Source organism: Dromiciops gliroides, chromosome 1, assembly GCF_019393635.1.
Source record: "Dromiciops gliroides isolate mDroGli1 chromosome 1, mDroGli1.pri, whole genome shotgun sequence".
Classification (NCBI taxonomy): domain Eukaryota; kingdom Metazoa; phylum Chordata; class Mammalia; order Microbiotheria; family Microbiotheriidae; genus Dromiciops; species Dromiciops gliroides.
The window spans coordinates 16903016-16920737 of record NC_057861.1 but is presented as its reverse complement, the minus strand read 5'-3'; the positions used below and the strand labels follow the sequence as shown (position 1 = coordinate 16920737).

General features: G+C 45.5%; 1 protein-coding gene across 1 annotated transcript in view; it reads right to left on the bottom strand.

Moving 5' to 3' along the window:
* Positions 1–17321, bottom strand: part of CORO1C (coronin 1C) — an 84680-nt gene extending 67359 nt beyond the window's left edge. The window contains exon 1 of the mRNA XM_043974504.1: positions 17200–17321. The gene's annotated coding sequence lies outside the window, so the exon portion shown is untranslated. The remainder of the gene's footprint in view (positions 1–17199) is intronic.
* Between the last annotated feature and the right edge of the window lie 401 nt (positions 17322–17722).

The following is a 17722-nucleotide window of genomic DNA, read 5'->3' as shown; positions in this document are numbered from 1 at the left end:
AAGTCCATAGGAATAACCTACAAAGATTTTAAAATATGACTGGAAAGTAATGAGCTGAACTATACCAAGAGGGGCGGAAGAACTGAATGTGAACCCTGTGCACGTGGGACCTCCGAAAGCTCAAAATCTTTGGAAAATACCAAAAACTGAATGTTGAAAACTACTTTTACATGTAATTGGAAAACAACACAATACTATTGAGTGCAGAAAAAGAAATAAAATACATATCCCATCATATTCAACAAACACACACAAGCACACACACATGCACGAGCGTGCACACACACACACTTGCACACACACCCCTTCATGGATGTCAAAGTTTTCTAACTGGTCAGCCTGGCCCACATCCCTCCCCACTCCTGTCCGTCCTCCATTTAGCTGCCAAAGTGATCTTCCTGAAGCCAGGGCTGATCACATCAGCCCCTTAACACCATCAATTCCAGTGGTTCCCAAATGCCTGCAGATCAATAGCAAATCCTGCGGATTTCAAGCCCTTGCAGCCTGGCCCCTCCCTTCCTTTCCAGTCTTCCTGTATTTTCCTCCTTTCTACACACGCTGCCTTGTCCTCCATGATGAATCCAGCCACACAAGCCTGCTTGCTGCTCCTCAGCATTTTTCAGGGCCGTGGTCCAGGCTTTTTGTGCTCTCTTACTTCCCCTCCACCTCCTGGCTTCCCTCAATCTCATCTTCACAGGAGCTTCTCCCCCTCCATCCCACCTGCCCTTCTCCATTATGTTTACACTGGACCTATTTTGGCAGGGATTTTGTTACATACATGTTGCTGTCTCCCCCAGAACCTGAGGGCTCCCTGAAGGCAGGGGCCATGTTTTTGCCTCTTTCTGTAGCCCCAGCACTTAACCCAGTGGCTAGCACACAAGAAGCAGCGAATAAATGCTTGCTGGCTGACGTCTGAATAAATGTGGGTTCTCATTCCAGCTCTCCAAAGCTTTCTCTGCTGTGGTCCCCACCTCCTACATAGCTAGCTTCTCTATTCCATCCCTCAATTCTACTCAGAGCCTCCTCTGACAGCTTCCCCTATTAAGTTTCATCTTATAAACATCAAAAACTGACCATTTCAATCTGGAAGGAGCCTTGGAGATCATTTAAAACGATCCTCTTACCTGAGCCGGGATTTGAACTCGGGTCCTATAACGGACTCCAAATCTAGTCTTCAAGTCTAGCAAGGTATTTTTGGATCCCACCTTTCCTGAGATGTGACAGCTTAGAGTCATCTGCACATTAGAAAATCGTGCCATCTATGCCTCTAACCAAATCACCGATAAAAATGACGACCTGCACAGGAACGAGAACAGATCCCTGGGTCACTCTGCTGGAGATCTGCTAAGTGGACAATGAGCCACTAAAAGCTATTCTCTGAGTTTAGCCGATCAGTTCCGAGTCAACCCACTGGTTTGTCTAGACGACAGGCTCCATCTTTTGCTGCCTCATCATGAAAGACTCTGTCAAATGCTCTGCTAAAATCTCAGTCAACTCCTACCTTATAATCCTTCCAACAAGGGTCATCATGTCAGTCTGCAGGATTTGGGTTTCCTGACACTAGGAGAGTTCTTGGATGTCATCTCCTTCTCTAGAGTTTTGCTACCATTTCTAATAAGTCATCCTTAAAATCCTGCCAAGGATCCAAGTCAAGCTCACTTGCCGATATAGTTCGCAGCCTCTAATTCTCTTCCTTTAAAAACAAACACACACACAATCTAAACTCTGGCCCGTTTCCAGATGTGCCATATACCTCCCTCTGCTCTTTCGGTATCAGTGACACACCCATACCGACCAGTTCTTTCAGGACATCCAAGAGACAAGTGATTGATTCCTCTGGACCAGGTGACTTAGACTCACCAAGAAGACTGAGGTTTTCTTATCACCTCAGTGCTTATCTTGGTTACCAACTCTCTATTAACCATTTTCATTCTGTCCTTTCCAGCCCAAAGGTCATTCATTTTCCTTAGCAGACCCCCCCCCAAAAAAAACACTAAGCAAAATAAAAAATGAGAAGCTCCGCCCTCCCAACAGCACATATCATCAGCCTGATCACCATGGCCCACACCATGATGTATTACACCTCACCCTCCTTTCTCCTGATAAACTTGAAAAAAGAAAAAGTTAAAAAACCACAATCACCTTTTTGCTACATTCTAGGCCCAGGTACTGCTAACACTCTCAACCAAGGCGTTCTGGTATTCAAATCGGTGCCTCCCCTGCTTCCATCCTCTCTGTAAACCCTTCAGTCTCCCTAAGATGAGGATGAGTTCTCTGAGCGACCACATCCATCTCTTTGGACAACTGTTTTTCTTCTTCACTGTAACTGAAACAAGACATCAGCTAAGTGGGAGCCAACTGCAGAGGGCTTTAGATGCAAGTCTGAGGAGGTTTTATTTTATCCTAGACATAACAAGGAGCCCCTGATGATTTTGTGAGCAAGGGGAGAGGGGGAGAGGGTCAGACAGGTGTTATATAAGGAATAATAAGCTGACAGCTGTGTGAGGATAGATTCGAGGCCATTGTAAGAGTTCAGACAAGAGTGGAGAAGAGTCTGAAACAGGGCAGAGGCTGTGAGGGGAGAAAAGGAGACATATGAATAAACCATAAAGGCAGAATGGACAAGACTTTGGAAACCAACTGGATACAGGGGTCAACAAGTGAGAAGATATTGGGGAATGGTCCAGATGACTTCAAGTTTAGAAATGGAGGTGGCATGGAGGCACTTCTGATGCCTTCAAAAAAACCAGAGGGGGATTGTTTTAAGGGGGAAAGGGAGAGAGAGAGAAAATTGATTTTATTTGGAGTATGTAGACCCATTCAGGTGGAAATGTCTAGCAGGCAGTAGATGGCGATCTGGACTAGAATTCAGGTCTGAAGATTTCGAGGCATGTAGAGGGAGCTATGAGTGGATGAAATCACCAAGGGAGAAACTGGAGAGCCAGAAGAGCCCCACCCAGAGATGGAGGCTGGGGAATACCCATCCTTACTCAACTGGGAGGTGTGGATCCAGAAAAGAAGACTGGGGACAGCTAGGTAGTGCAGTGGATAAAGCACTGGCCCTGGATTCAGAAGGACCTGAGTTCAAATCCAGCCTCAGACACTTGACACTTACTAGCTGTGGGACCCGGGGCAAGTCACTTAACCCTTACTGCCCTGCAAAAAAAAAAAAACAAAAAAACAACAGAAAAGAAGACTGAGGAGTAGTCTCAAAGGCAGGAGGAGAACCTGGCTCCGCTCAAAGAAGCCCTAACACCGAGTGCTCCAGTGAAACCATTCCCAACATTCTGCATCTTTGTGGGAAAAGTCACCCCCTTCTCTGTTCTCTTCATCTAAACAAACCATACCCACCCCTGAAAGCTCTATGAAGCCTTACCTGAGGACTCTGGCCTACTTATCACTCACTGCTTCCTTTTCTGGATTCCTGTGGCATGACAATTCAGAGAGCACGGGCCCTTAGAAGACCTCTGTTCGAATCCTGGCTCTGCCACCATGTGTGTGGTGGACAAATTGTTTATTTAACTTCTCTGGGGCCTCAGTTTCTCCAACTGTAAAATGGGTAGAGCCAAAAAGAGAACCCAGGGATCCTGCCTCCAGTCTGATGCTTTTTGATGCCGTCTCCCTAGTTTTCTTTTCTTTCTTGTGTTCTCTCATGCTCTACGTGTTAGTCTGACTTCACCTCAAAGGTTCCTGAAGACAGGACCTTGCTTTCTACAGTCTGAAACAGAGCTAAGCACACAAGATGGTAAGAAAGGAGCTGCCCCTGCTGTTCATTTAACTATGGAGGGGGAAAGGGGGTTGGGGGACTGCCCTGGGGAGAAATGTTTTTAAAGTGAGGGTGTTTCTGTGGCACCACTCAATCGTGTGTGGGGGTGGGGGGGACAAGTGTGAGGCGGTAGCCATGAATCAATCTACTGTTGGCTTGTCTGTGTCTGAGGCCGGTGAACACCTCTCTGGCAGAGTGTAATTCCAAACTCCTCTACACATGGCACAGGTAGCCCATAAGCCCACTTAGGCTGGGGGAGCTAATGAGAAGGGCAGCCTGTCTAGGCCATCCCAAGTTCCGGCAGCCTTCACTCCCTAGTATTTCCTTGTGCCTTTTGTCTCGTTGTGAGGCAGGAAGAAAGAGTTAAGTGGGGGTGAGATCACCTTCTAATATAAAGGCACTTACTGCACGCAGCCCTTTCAAGGGCATTTCTCCCTAATCATCAGTTTTCCTGCTGCCTAAGTCTTTACTTGGTTTGGTTTTCTTTTATTTGAGTCAAAGTCCCTGTCTCTCCCCCCACCCCCAATCCACAGCTTAGAAGGGCATAGAAAAAAGAAAAGTGACATCCATTTGTTTCCATAGCAACCATGTCAGTGCTGATATAAACTGCCTTCTCTTAAAGATACAGAATCACAGAATTTGAGTTGGAAAGGACCTGAGTGGCCGCCTGGGCCAATCCAGACACAAAGGGAATCACAAACCAGAATTCGACGTCTGTGAGAAGCCCACCAATGAGGGGGAGCCCCTGACACCTCGGCACAGCCAGTCCTAAGGACACAAAGCTCTGACTGATCTCAAGCCTCAACTAGCCTCTGCAGATCCCACAGTCCACCCCCCCAAATAAAAAATATATGTGTGTGTGTGTATATATAAATACAAACACCCCTTCCACAGGGCAGCCTTTCAGATATATGGGGAGAACCTTCTCCCAGCTCAACAAGCCCATGCCCTATAACCAACCCTCCTGTGGCATGGACACAAGACTCCTTGTCACCCTTCTCTGGACAGAGGCCATAGCTGAACACGATCCTCCTCCACAAGAGGTCTGAGCAGAGCAGAGGACATTGGACTTACTTACTCACCATCCTGCTCACAGCCTCCCTCCAAACGAACCAAGAATCCCACAAGCTTTTTCACAACTACCATCTAGCCATACTTCCCCCCCAGATTAGACTTGTGAGGCCCATATTTTGAAATGTAAGACTTGACATTTACTCCTCTTAAATTTCACTTCACGAGACTGAGCCCAATGTCGTCAAGAAACTTTTGGGTCCTGACTCTTGTCATATCTCCTTCGGGAGCTGGCTCCACCCCAGCCCTGTTACAAGATGCTGCCCTTTAAGGGATCCTGAAGGGTAATTTTGACTATTCGTGATTTTGACCTTCCAATTTTAGAAACCAATCTCTCGGCAGAATGTGACTACACTCTAAATGATCTCAACACCATGTATGTCTAACAAAGGAGTCAACCACAAGACACAAAGATACAAATTATATCACCTGCAACAGTAGTAGAAAGACCTTTCCCAAAAGTGGAATTTCATCTCATGCCTCATCAATAGGCAGGTGTTTATTGGGGGGGGAGAAAACAGGGCTCATGAGTACACAGGCTAATGAGTTGTCATATACTATTTTGAAGACAATCCAGAAAGGCCGCTCCAAATAGGAGAAATTATACTATAAAGGCATGCAAGACATTTTTCCATATCGAGTAAAATATTCCAAAGAGCAACACAAATGTTTTCATTTGTCCACCTCTTTTTTTAGCTTAATTTTACATGAAGAGGGACTGAAGCCTTTTAAGGTTCCTATAAACTATCACTGGAATAATAAACTAACCCATCAAAACATTTATTTTGCAATCCAGATACTAGTGTAGAGCATGTTCTGAAGTTAGGAAATAAACTAAATAACTTCCTAAAGAATCCGTTTATCTTCCATGTCAATACTTTAATGTTTAAAATGTTATTCTAAGTTTCTATTATGTCAAAAAGCCAATACAGGGAATTCTATTCACTGTATCCTCAAGACAAACACCAAAGGAAAATGGCGCTATCTTCTTTGACCCCAGCAGTTTAAAAAAAAAAAAAGGTCACCAAGATCACTGAAACATTCTCTGTGGGACTCCAGCCAAGATGGCCGTCTGAGCAAAGGAAGACTCCCTATCCCAGTCCCACAGACCCACTCTAGCAAAGATCTGAAACTTGTAACAGAGCATTAATGATTAAAGAATACATTTTAAAACCATAGTGACTCCTCCCACCCCAGAACTACACAAAAAGAGCCTGAATTGCACAAGCAATAGCACAGGCCAAAGACAAGGGCTAGACTGACTGTGTAGCTGACATGTCTGAGGGCAGTGAGAAGGAACCCCAAGGAAGTCAGAAAGCCAGAGGAGATCAAACCAAGACAGCCCAGGCCCTGGGGAATTCAGAAACAGTGAATGATCCTGAATATCCAGCATGCTCAACTGCAAAGATGCAAGAAGCAGAGGCCAATCAGCACAAGAACCCAAGAGCCCAGAGTAGCTTCCCCAGAGCACAGAGCCCCAAATCAGGAGGTAAATAAGTCATAGAAAATGCAAGCCTATTTCAGAGAATCCTCAATATAGGAGAATAAGAACTGATGCAAAGTGAGGTGAGTAGAACCAGGAAAACAACATCTATGAGGAAAACATGAAAAACTTATAAGGATTTAAGAACTCTGATCAATACAATTACCAAGTGAACTAGGTAACCCATCTGTGACAGAGGGATGACAGGCTCAAGGTGCAGAGAAGCAAATTTTTGGACACGCTTATTTGTTGCAAAGGTTTTTTCTTTCTCTTGTTTTTTTTTTTTTTTAATGTATAAGGTATTTTATTTTTTCCGTTACATGTAAAGATAGTTCTCAACTTTTGTTTATACAAGCTTTACAATTTCAGATTTTTCTCCCTCCCTCCCCTCCCTCCCCCCTTCCCTAGACAGCAGGTAATCTGATATAGGTTATATCTATATATCTCTATACATATAGATATTTTCTCTTGGTTTTTAATGGAGGTGAGAGAGAATGGGGAGGCTGAAATAATGTCGTCCCCGGCCCCCAAAAGACCATTTTCTAAAATGCACTGAAAGGAACAAAAGGAAGTTCAAAAAAAGGGTCAGTTTTGAAATAACACACAGAACAATCAATCACCTATTGGAAAGCAAGGGATACGAAATGGAGAATCACAGCTTCCCGTACAGGGCTCTTTTCTGTTCTGCCACATATATGCAAACATTCTTTTGGGGGTTTAAATTATGAATAAAAAATAAAACTAAAGAATAAACACTTTGCAAATTCTGCATTTTTAAAGTGAACTGCAATCTTTAAGTCCCTAATTTTTATAGTATGTATGTGAGGAAAGAACTGGCAAATGGGACTGACTGCTGAGCTACCCACAGCAGTGATCTTTGAGGATCATGGAAAATATGAGCGGTGAGGCATGACTGGGGAAGAGCAATGTCTCAGCTTTCAAATAAGGGAAGAGACTGGCATCTGCAAACCATAGGACAATGACTTTAACCGTGATTCCAGACAAAGTTCTAGAATGATCAAGGAGAGGCTAGGAAGCAAATGTGAAGGGAAGCAAAGGTCCCAAAGCGGCAGCACAGCTTCCCCCAGACCAAGTCCCTTTTTGATTACTGCCCAGCAAATCCAGCAAATGGGCAAACCGACCATTCATCCAGATCTTAGCAAAGGACTCGATAAGTCTTTCTTCTGCTTCTTATGGAAAAGATGCAGATACACAACAGAAGGGAACACAATCAGATGGATTCAAACCTGGTTGCCAGTTCTGAATGCTAGACTCAAAGGGTCAAACTGAGTTATGGAGTGCCCACTATGTGGTGCTAAGGGCTGAGGATACAAAGAAAAGCCAAGGCAGTTCCTGTCCTCAAAGAGCTCATATTCTAATGAGGGAGACGATATGCAAAGGATTGTACAAAGATATGGGGAGACAATAAGGAGGCTGGGGAAAAGGCAACTTTTCCCCAGCAAGATGGGACTCTTGCTGACAACTGAAAGGGGAGGGGGGAGTGAGGGGAAGATGAGGAGGGAGAGTGTTCCAGGCACAAGGGACACCTGGGAAATGCACAGAGACTAGAGATGAGAGTGTGTTCCCCCAGTAACTGCAAGGAAGCCAGTGATACTGAATCACAGAGTACATGGAGGGGAGTAAAGTGGAAAGGTAGGAAGAAAGAGCTTTAAAAGTCAAAGTAAAGATTTTATATTTGATCCTAAAGGTAATAGGGAGCCACTAGAGCTAACTGAAAAGAGAGATGACCCTGCATTTTAGAAGGTAAATCTGACAGCTCAGTGAAGAATGTGATTAATGTCATCCATTTGGAAGAATCTCCAGTCTTGAGGCAGCTAGGTGGTGCAGTAAATAAAGCACCAGCCCTGGATTCAGGAGGACCTGAGTTCAAATCTAGCCTCAGACACTTGACACTTACTAGCTGTGTGACCCTGGGCAAGTCACTTAACCCTCACTGCCCCACCAAAAAAAAAAAAATAAAAAAGAAAGAAAGAATCTCGGGTAGAACAAGGCCCTCAGGGATCTGGGGGGTTTTAGAATATCCTAAGTTCAATGAGCCAGTAGTATAACATGACATCCAAGAAAGTGAAACACGTTTGTAGGCTGCATCAAGGTAAGGAGAGCATCTAAGAATATGGCAATGACATGCGGTCCTCTGGACTATTATGGTTCAGTCCTGGGGGGTGGGGCGCAAATTTTCCAAAGGACATTGATAAGCTATAGTAGTCAGTGAAGGGCCATCATCAGGATGGTAAAAGACTCAAAGCCATATGAGGATCAGGGGAAAGAACTGTAGATGTTTACCTGGAGAGGGGGAGAAAGTGGGAGGAGGAGAAACAAGGCAATGTTTCAAATGTTTGAAGGACTGATATACAAAAAGAGGAACGGCATTATTCTGTTTCATGTCGGAGGAGCAGACTGAGGGCAATGAGTGGAAGTGCAAAAGCACGGTTAGGCTTGATTTCCGTAAAAGTCTGTCAGGTGGACGTCTGCAGCGCTGGGTTCCCCTTCACTGGCAGTCAGTCTCTGCTTGGAAGCAGAGAAGAGAAAATTCTTCTTCTGGTATAGGCTTGACCTAAATAGCCTCTTTTCTTTTTCTGTTTTGGAAACAATTGTGCTTGACTTGCTCATGGCTACACAGCTACTAAGGGTCTCAGGCTAGATTTAAGTCAGGTCCCCCTGACTCCATTCACTGCACCACAAACTGCCACAGCCTAAACAGCTTCTGAGGTGCGTTCTGATGCTAAACTTCTGAGTCTGTGAAAGATGGAGAAACCAAGGAAAGCGATGCTAAGAAGCAGTGCCCACTGCACATGACCTCTACAGGAACCATCATCACCCACAGAGGAGGGGTGAGAAGAGTTAGAAAAGTTTTGGAAGAGTTTGGCGGACACACACACACACACACACACACACACACACACACACACACGCGCGCGCGCGCGCGCGCACATGGCCTGTTTTGACATTCTGTCTAGGCCCAGCCATGCATCCAGAAAAGGACAAAGGTCTCTGCTGTCACTCTGTACTGAATGAGCCTCAGGAGCCCCAATTTCACTCTTTCACAAAGACCAAATGAACAGCCTTTTGCTGGCAAAACCCTCCATGATTTGGCAGCAGCCTGACTTTCTCACCTCATTTCTTGTTTCAACCCTTTATGTATTCCACCCTGGGACCAAAGGGAACTTACTTATCCTGCCCTCCCGGCTAGATTCCTTGCCTGTTCCCGCTGCCTGCTGCCTCACTCCAGTGCCAACCCCATAAAGCTTTCCTCAATACAACCACTCATGGCCACTCTCTTCCTTCCCTTGGCATCTCACAAGGCACTTTTCTGGTAACTTTTTCATGCTCTTATTCTGGGATACTGTATAAAACATCAGTGTTTAGGGCTCATCTCTCCATTAAATGGGCAAGTTCATGAGGGCAGGGATCGGGCCATATTAAAATTTCCTCTCTCCCCCATCCCTTAGCACAGTGCTCACCACTCAGAAGGCACAACTCTAATGACTGTTTTGGAATTCAAGTTAGTGGGAGATTTCAACCATGTTAAGGGTGAAGTCAGCTTCTGTTGGCCTAGCCCAAAACTTCTTAAACTGTGAACTGTAACACAATATGGGGTAGAGTAACTGAATGTGGGGATCGAGAAAAATTTGGCAACTGTAAAAGGTTATGTACATCTATTTCATGTCCACCTCTACCCAGGGTCACAAGTGGGAAAAGTTTAAGAAAGCCTGGCCTAGCCTAGACTACCCTAGCCCAAGAATGGCCTTAAGAAACTGGAGGTATAGAATCCATTCAGGAGCAGAGCAGGGCTGACAGTCCATGGTCCTACCAAACAGTAACTACCTCCTGAAGCATCATGTGGTTAATCCATCCTCTGCCAAGCCAGAATAGAATCTCATTCCATCAACTTTAGCCTTTTTTTTTTTTTGCGGGGCAATGAGGGCTAAGTGACTTGCCCAAGGTCACACAGCTAGTAAGTGTCAAGTGTCTGAGGCCAGATTTGAACTCAGGTCCTCCTGAATCCAGGGCCGGTGCTTCATCCACTGTGCCATCTAGCTGCTCCTAACTTTAGCATTTAAAACTTATCTGTCGCCTTTTGGATCAGCAAACTGGCAGCCTTGGGAAGAGCCCAAAGCCACAACCACCACCACCACCAGACTTTAGCTCCGCTACTTTCCAGAGCTCAAAGAGCAGGGAAAGGCATGAGGAAGTTGTAGGATGTGGGCAGGAAGGGGAAATGAAGTCAGTTTTTAAATGTCTAGTTCAACGATTGGGAAACATGACTATCCATGCCGCAAGTAGAAAAGGGCCCCATGGTCCAGAACCCTGCATGCCCAAAGCAGCCAATGCACTGTCTCATTAAAGGCCACCTCGAAAACACAGGGCCAGCACCAGGAGGCACTCTCTGTCAAGAAAAACAAAGAGGCCAATGGTGAAGGGAAGATAGCCCGATTAACCACAAAATGGATACAATGCGGAGTTTGTCAAGGGGCAAGGCTTCCTAAAAGATCTCCCACTTAGCCAGATGTCTGACACCTTATGTATGTATGCACATTACAGCTATCAAATGTTAATGCAGCATCAGATAGCTGTATTTTTTTACTTAATAAATTGCTTCCCATTCTTTTAAGTTCCAGAGAATGAAAGGAATTAGGATCTTTGTTAAGAATGTCTGACGATAATGCAAAGGAATGTAAGTGTTTTTTATCTTACTATGAAGCAAATAGTGAATGAATTTTTACTTTACAAAAACCTATTAGCAAACATTCCCTTATGCTTATGTATGGGGGAAATGAAAAACTTTTAGACACTAAGAATCATTTAAACTCTAAAATGACACCAAACTTGTCTCAGGTGGGTCTGGGTTTTGTTGTTGGGGTGGGGGGAAGGGGAAGGGGAAGGGGAGGAAGGCTGGGAGAGGGGAAGCATGAATTGTTTCAAGCAACTCCCAGGACCCTGAGGGAAGAAAAAAAACGCACCAAAAAACACATTTTGCTTCCTGTATGTACTCAAATCTGCATTTACAGTTGTTTGGAATAATTCAGATGCTACGGCTTTGTTGGTCCAAGGCTAAAATCTCAAGAGTTGCTCAGACCTGGAAACAGAAATCCAATTTCATGTAGGTGAAACACCCTCAGTCCAAAGCGCTCACGTGCCCGGACGATCACGTCTGGTCTGAGTCCCCAGAGAGCCAGCCTGGTCCAGCTTTGAACCAATTAGCATCTTTTACTAATCTCTGGTGGTTTTAATTATGTCTGTTACAAAGGGCAGAGTCTGTCAGTACGGGACTCTGGCTGCTCCTGTCTGATTTTTGCTGTCTATTCTTATCAATACCACTCAGTACTGCTAGTTCTGAGCATTCAAAATGAGATCTATCAAGAAGAGATCCAAGAATCATATATACCTTAGAGCTTTTCAGGTCCTAGAGAATGGAGGGATATTATTAGTCTTTTAAGTAACTAACCAGCAGGCTACATACAGCTACTCCCAGTGTTTGTGTGTGGTCAGTCTGTGGAATTAAGGAAATACTTCATTAAAACTAATTTGGCCTATCTGTCCTAGCCAAAAGCCTGTAAGAGAAAAGCCACGTAAATAAAGCAGGTCTTGGCTCAATGTAAGAGTTTCTGAAATAACCTATCTTCAGAATTTCAACAAACCCCTTGAAAATCTGGACCCAAAATTAGAATGCAATACAAAAGTATAGTGATTTTCTAAAAATTACAGTTGGTCAACTGAAAGAAAGGATGTGAAATGGGGCTGGAAATGCTTTGAGGAAGGGGAATGTCAGTGATTAAAAAGAGAATATAAAGTAAGATTCAAACTGCATACGATGCATTAGTGATGAATTGACACGACCTAGGAAACAGTGTGGCATATTTGAAAAGCACTAAGCGGCAGCTCCAGTCCAGACTTGACCATAGCCTTGTGTGACCTTAGGCAAGCAGAAGCTTTGGGGCCTCAGTTTCCCCATTTATCTGTACCTTGCCCTACTGTCAGCATTCTAAGATTCTAAGCCTTCTTTTTAAAAAATATATGCACATACATGAAACAATCATTATGCAAAAAGTAAAACGCACTTCGCCAACCCTGCCCTCCCCCCCAGTTTATTTTGTTTGTCCTCATGCCTTTGGCTGGATAGCAGGGTCTACCCACCCCCACTTCCCACTGAGGCTTCTCATTCCTGTGAGTTGACAAAAGACGCGAATGTAAAACCTAATATCGCTCCCAGCCACAGGCTTTAGAGCAAGCTTCTGCTCCCACGATTAGAACCACAAGTGCGGCCACTTCCTGTAGAACCACTGCCCGTCCATTTTTTGCCTTGATCTTAAAATGCATGTCGGTTCTCAGTTGGAGCTATTGGTCTGGAAGAGAAACCGTTTTCCTCTGGGCCTATTTATGCATTGCAGACAAGCTTAATATACTCTCCCATTTCCCACATTTCTCTCCTTCCCTCATATTAAAGGGTTTTCCTCTTCTCCCCCATATAATCCTCTAGCCATTCCACTTCAGTTCTGACAGAAGGAGGGCTAAGACTTCATAGTTCTCGCTTTAACAAGTTTTAAGCATCAGAAAAAAGACATTTCCCTACTGGATCTTAGAGTCCAGGCCAGCTATAAAATGAAGGGGACGTTGGACTGAGGTACTCTCTCAGCTCTAAAGGTCTACCATCAGGACGCTACAAAAACAGCATTTACAGAATCCTTCACACATGACACACACGATCTAACAGTGACTGCTCCTCACCCCGATCTTGGGAGGCAAGTGCCAGAGACATTGGGATCCTCATTCTACAGATGAAGAAACTGAGGCTCGGGAAGGTGTCCCATTTGCTTCCGGGCACATTTTAGGAAGGACACTGTTCAGTGGACAGCTTTTGAAGGGCCTCCAGTCCATGCTATATAAGGACTGGCTGAAGAAACCAGGAGCAGGAGATCAGCAAACTAGGGGGAGGGGAGACCCACGATAAACCCAGCCCCAAGAGAGCAATGGGTGAAAGCTGCAAAGGGGCAAATTCAGGTTGGATGGGAGCAAAATTGGAATGGGTTATCTTGGGAGGCCACGTGTTACTGTCCCTCACTGGAAGCCTTTAAGCCAAGATGGATGGCTTTCTCAAGTCCACTGTCCAGAGAATCCTTTTTTGGGTCTAAATCAGATTCTTAGCCATTGTGGTGTCACGGACCACTGGGATATGTTGGGCTGCTAAAACGTATGAACCCTTCCTCTCAAAATAAGGTTTTTAAATGAATAAAGTCAAATACATAAACGTATAAAGGAAACAAATTATATCGAAATTATCAAAGTGTTTTTTTAAGAACCATGCTTACGAACTCCAAGTTAAGAATCCAGTAGTCTAACTAGCCTTTACGGTCCTTCCCAAACCAAATCTGAGAACGGACCCACAAGTACCCCTGGAGGAAGCGTCCAAGGCATAATTCAACCCCAGATTTATCTAACCCATCCATAAGAATTATCCCACTGAGAATGTGAATCCTCATCAGAATAAATAAGAAACTTTCTAAAAATACCAATAATGAATTCACCAGGTCCATTTTGCCAAAATGACACCAATCGTAGTGCGTATCCAATCACTTTAATGAACAGAACCCTCAGAAGAAAATGTGCCCCCAAAGAAGCCAGACTGTTTCTCAGAATTCCCAGAATATGCTGTTCTGGGCAAAAGAACTTGTCTCAAATGGCTTCAAAATAGGCAACATAAAAAGTGGAACAAGACAAAACACTAAAGATGACTTCGATATTACCAGAGAAAAAGATTAAACTAACCCCCCCCCAAAAAAGGGAGAAAACACGTGGCAGCAAAATCCAATTTACTTCCATTGTCACTTGTGAAAAGGCCCAGAGATAAGACCAGGTGTGGCCCCAGTGTCAGCCTAGGTGACTACACCACCTCTGCATAGGCACTGAAATGTACCACAGTCATTACTGTTGATAAAAGTGCAAAACACCTGGACAAACTGGGTTCTCTCCCCCAGAGAAAATGCTTACTGGGTTTGGTTTTTACATCTGAATGATTTTTCTCAAAGTACTAGGTTTGGCTGGTGAGATGAGAGGCAAAAAATGGGCTGAAAACTGGGCCCAGTCCATAAGCTCCTTCGACATTAAGAAAGAAGGGTGGCTTATTCATTCATTAGTAATAGTCAGTGACGTCCACTGCCCTCAGGGTATGTATCCTGCTTTCATCTAAGGCACGGCATTAAAATGAACCAATTTGAAGCCTCCTCTAACCTTAATAAAGTTCCCATTTGGCTTCTGATGTCAAAGGGCTGATGAGGCTGTGATTTAAGGTTTAAACAATTTCTGAAGAGAGTACAAAGTGAGCCCTGAAAAAGGAAATATGGAATCATGCTCCGTCCCTGTTAAGGATCTGAACTAGGGCGAGGAAAATCCTGAGAGATGCAATTACTTAACATCCAAGGTACTGGGAGGTGCTGAAATATTCATAAAGATATTCAAGGTTTTCATCTATAAAATAGTTCTTGAGTTTAAAGAGCTCTGTTCACAAGTATGAGACAGAATTCTTAAACGGAGGGAGTGGCATATGTTGAGGTCACCAAAGGGGACTGAAAGGTTTTTCAGGCTCTGAATACAGACAGTACAATCTCACCTCACATGATAAATGGGGGGTAGGGGGGAGAGGAAAAACTGCCCCACAAGCCACACATATGCTTTCAATTGTCAGTTTTGTAACTCAGAAATTTAAATGTTAAGTAATTAGCATCTAGTAAACTATCAAATAACATCTTTTACATTCCTTGCTACAGAACTAGGAACTGATCATTTATCCTTCCTTTTGAGCATTCCATTTCATTGGCATTATAGTGAATCTCCACCTCATGCTTGGAGCAAATCCCAGAAGTGACAGATGCAGTAAGCATGAAGATTTAACGAAAGAAAAAAAAAATCCAATAGCGTTTGGAAAGGCTGTTTGCTAAAAAAGAATCCTATCTCCAACTATATATAAAGGAACAGGCATAAATGCTGATTAAAGCAATCAGCATGCGATCTAACAAATGATTATTAAAAATGGACCATCATCTGCAGTATTTCTACAATCGATTATAATCCCAAAGGCCTTTCTTCACTTCAAGCTATCAAAAATACATATATTCCACAAGAACCCATTCTGAATTTAAAACAAATGTGTCTGACCTTTCAACCACTCTTTTAAAAAATCTTCTGTAAAAACCGGGTAAGAAAAAAATGCTTCCATCAATGCAATCGAATTCAGTTATTTGCATTCCAATGGAATTAACTTTTATTTAATTTTGTTCACCCATATTCCCATAAGCACCAAAATCACAGCCAAAGGCTGCAATATGTAGCTCCAAGCAAGAGAATAAAACCTTTTCCTAAGCCACTTTCTTTTTAAATAAGTCTTTGGAGTGTCAAGAATCCACCCCCACCCCCTGTTTAGTTTTATGGTGAATATAGATTAATATGGAATGCAGCCACTGCAACTGAACAGACGGTACAAAGCAACTGCCTATACTTAATCATTTCCCCCTCTATTATATTAGAGGTTGGTGTCAGGAGAGTGAGTGATCTGTAGGGGGAGGACAATGAAATTCATTCTTAAGAGTGCCTAAGATTTCTGCCTTTACTGATTTTAGAGAAGACAAATGTGGTCTCCGGCATGAAGTCTACACCATAAAAGGATCTGATTTTTTTTTAACATATATGTAACCACCACCCTTAGTAAATAGTCACCTTGTAGCAGTGTAAAAGGAAAAAAAACCACAAAACCTAATTCTGATATTTTTTTAATTGTACTAAAAAAATGAAGTTTTGCCTAATTCTCATAAGGAGTGAGCAAAGAGAACCCCTCCCAATTGGCTTCCAACTAAGACTGAGGCTTTATTTTCACATGCCGAGCACTTCCATAGGCTACAAGAAATGGGCGGCCTACAGTAAGGCCAAATATAGGGTGTGTGTGTGTGTGAGAAAGAGAGAGAGAGAGAGAGAGAGAGAGAGAGAGAGAGAGAGAGAGAGAGAGAGAGAGAGAGAGAGTGTGTGTGTGTGTGTGTGTGTGTGTTCGACACCAAGATGCACAGTCCACTCAGCAGGGTTTCCTTTCCCAGGGCTGCAAAGCCTCCCGAAAAGGAACACAAGGGGCTGAAGCCTGGAAGTGCCCCCTTTTCTTCTGGGGTTTCGCTGAGCCTGACAGGCTGCTCCCCTGACCAAATTCAAATCACTGAGGCTAGGAAGAGAAATGAGGAGATGGGGAGAGACAGGGAGGAGGGCAGAAGCAGCGAGGGATATTAACAGACGGATGGAGAGGGAAGGGGAAGAAAGGAAAGAGTGGAGAAGGGAAGGAAACGAAGAGGGTTAAAGGGAGAGGGGAGGGAAGAGAAAGAAAAAGATGGGGAGAGGGGAGGGAAAGGAATGGGGGAAAGGGAGGGGAGGAGGGAAAGGGAAGAGGGAAGGAAAGGGGAGAGGAAGAAGGGAAGGGGAAAGAAGCAAGGAAGGGAAGAAAGGGGGAGAAGAGAATGGAAGGGAGGAAGGGAAAAGGAGAGGGAGGAAGGGAAGGGGGAGGGGAAAGGGGAAAGGAAGCAGAAGGGAAGAGGGAGGGAGCAGGGAAGAGAGGAAGGGAAAAGGGAAGGGGAAGGGCGGCATGGGGAGGGGGAAGGGAAGCATGGGGACGGGGAAGAGGAGCGAGAGGAGCTTCCCCCAGGGCAAAGGGGGCACAAAAGGGGGGAAGGGCAGAAGCGCGGAGGAAGGAAAGGGCCAAGGGGAGGGGGCTGGCCCCGGCCCCCGGCCGCAGAGCTCCACCTGCGCCCACCCCGCCAGCAGCAGCCCCGGCGGCTCCGCCCAGGCCCGGCTCCCCGACTCCGGCCTCCGCCCTGCCCGCGCGGCTCACCTGCCTAGAGGTGCCCGCGCCAGGAGCCCGAGGCACCGCCGCCGCCGCCCAAGTCCCGCAAGCTCCGCAGCCGCCGAGCAAGCGTCCAACCGCTGCCGCCTCCCGCCTGGCACTGAGCGCGGCGCGGCGCGCGGGGGAGCGCGCGGCCCGGGGGCGGGGCCGACTGCCGAGCGGGGCGCGAGCGCCGTCACCGCCCCCGGCCCCGCCCCCGATCCCGCCCCCGGCCCGACCCAAAGGAAGGGGCGAAGCCGAACAGCGCCTACTCAAGCCCCGCCTCCTCCCAAAAGGGCCGCCGCCCTAGCCAAGGGTTGCCCTGCCCAGAGGAGGGGGCGGGACAAAACAGCGCCTGCTCAAGCCTCTCCCCTGGATCGCGGGGAGAGGAGGGGTCGGGCCCCGCCCCTCTCACCTCCCCACACGCTTGCAAATGATAATGCGCATGCGCCCCGCCTACTCCTGGTCTCTCCTTCGCCCCCCCAGGATTAAGCCACGCCCAGTATCATGGAGCTCCACCCACCCACTCCTC